The sequence below is a fragment of the Pteronotus mesoamericanus genome, unplaced genomic scaffold (genome assembly GCF_021234165.1).
Source record: "Pteronotus mesoamericanus isolate MK-2021 breed Mesoamerican mustached bat unplaced genomic scaffold, CSHL_Meso_final contig_82, whole genome shotgun sequence".
Lineage (NCBI taxonomy): Eukaryota > Metazoa > Chordata > Mammalia > Chiroptera > Mormoopidae > Pteronotus > Pteronotus mesoamericanus.
The window spans coordinates 15,051,419-15,053,000 of NW_026555265.1; the positions used below are offsets into that span (position 1 = coordinate 15,051,419).

A 1,582-nucleotide genomic window follows, 5' to 3' on the forward strand; every position below is an offset into this window, starting at 1 on the left:
AGTAACCCAAAGAAGTCCACACCAAGATACATCATAATTAAAATGACAAAAGGTAAAAACAAAGAGGGAATCTTAAAAGCAGCAAAAGAAAAGCAGTTAGTGACCTCTATGGAAGCTCTCATAAGACTTTCAGCTGATTTCTCAACAGAAACTTTGGAAGCCAGTATGTACTGCCATGAAATATTCAAAGTGATAAAAAGCAAAGGCCTAAAACCAAGATTATCCAGCAAAGCTATCATTTAGAATCAAAAGAGAGATAAAGAGCTTCCATGAAAAGAAAAAATTAAAGGAGTTCATCACTACCAAACCAGTAAAAAAAAAAAAAAAAAAAGTTAAAGGATCTTCTTTCAGAAGAAGAAAAGAAATAAAAAATATGTATAATAAAGTGGCAATAACTACATATTTATCAACAATTACTTTAAATGCAAATGAAATAAATACTCCAATGAAATGACATAGTGTGGCTGAATGGCTAGGAAAACAGGACCCATACATATGCTGTCTACAAGAGATTTACTTTGGATTGAAAGACACAAACAGGCTGAAAGTAAAGGGATGGAAAAAGATACTTAATGAAAATAAAAACAAACAAAAAACCTGGGGTAGCAATACTTGTACCAGACAAGCAGACTTTAAAACAGACTATATAACAAGAGACAAAGAAAGACCCAGCATTCCACTTCTGGGTCTTTATCCAAAGAAACCCAAAATACTAATTTGAAAAGACATATACATTTATATGTTCACTGCAGCATTATTTACAAGATGTGGGAGAAACCTAAGTGTCCATCAATAGACAAATGGGTAAAGAAGAAGTGGTACACTTCCAGTGTCACCATGGTAGCAAACACTACTACTAACCCATTGCAGGTGCTTGCTCCCTCTAGAGCCTGTGGACAAGGGTATAAGATCAAGATTTCACATTGTGATGAAGAATGATAAGGAAATTGTTGGCACACCTCTGGGATTTGATGTCTTTGTCAATACGTCACTGGAAGATGCCACTGAGTTTGAAATCACACCAGTAGGAAGAAGGACTGCAAAATTAGACCAGATTTTGCTAAATGGAAATAATATAATAATGCTGGTTCCTGGAGAAGGACTTGAACTATGAATGGACTCTCTTGACTCACGCTAGATTCTGTTTGTTTTATAAAAACAACAAAATATAATTTTTAAAAACCTTTCAATGTCTGGATTCTGTGAAACTAAGTTTCCCATTAAAGAAAAATGTTTTAAAGAGAACTTGTATATGCAATTTTTGTGAGTTAATCATGTTTATCTTGGAAAAAAAGAAAAGTTTGTTCTTTGAAGACTAAAATAAAGGTGTTTTGGTTAAAAAAATAAGTAGTACATATATGCAATGGAATATGACTTGGCCATAAAAAAGAATGAAATTTTACCATTTGTGATAGCATGGATGGACCTAGAGGGTATTATGCTAAGTGAAATAGGTCACTATTAGAAAATACAATTTTCCACAACATGTTATGTCATCCAAACATCTTATATCTGAATATTTCTTTTCAAATACAGGCAAATAGCCAGATATAACTTGGAATGAAGAATGCCTTTATGTGCT

General features: G+C 33.1%; 1 pseudogene; it reads left to right on the top strand.

Moving 5' to 3' along the window:
* Nucleotides 1-837: 837 nt before the first annotated feature.
* On the top strand, nt 838-1,114 carry LOC129080005 (U6 snRNA-associated Sm-like protein LSm5; annotated as a pseudogene).
* The last annotated feature ends 468 nt before the right edge of the window (nt 1,115-1,582 follow it).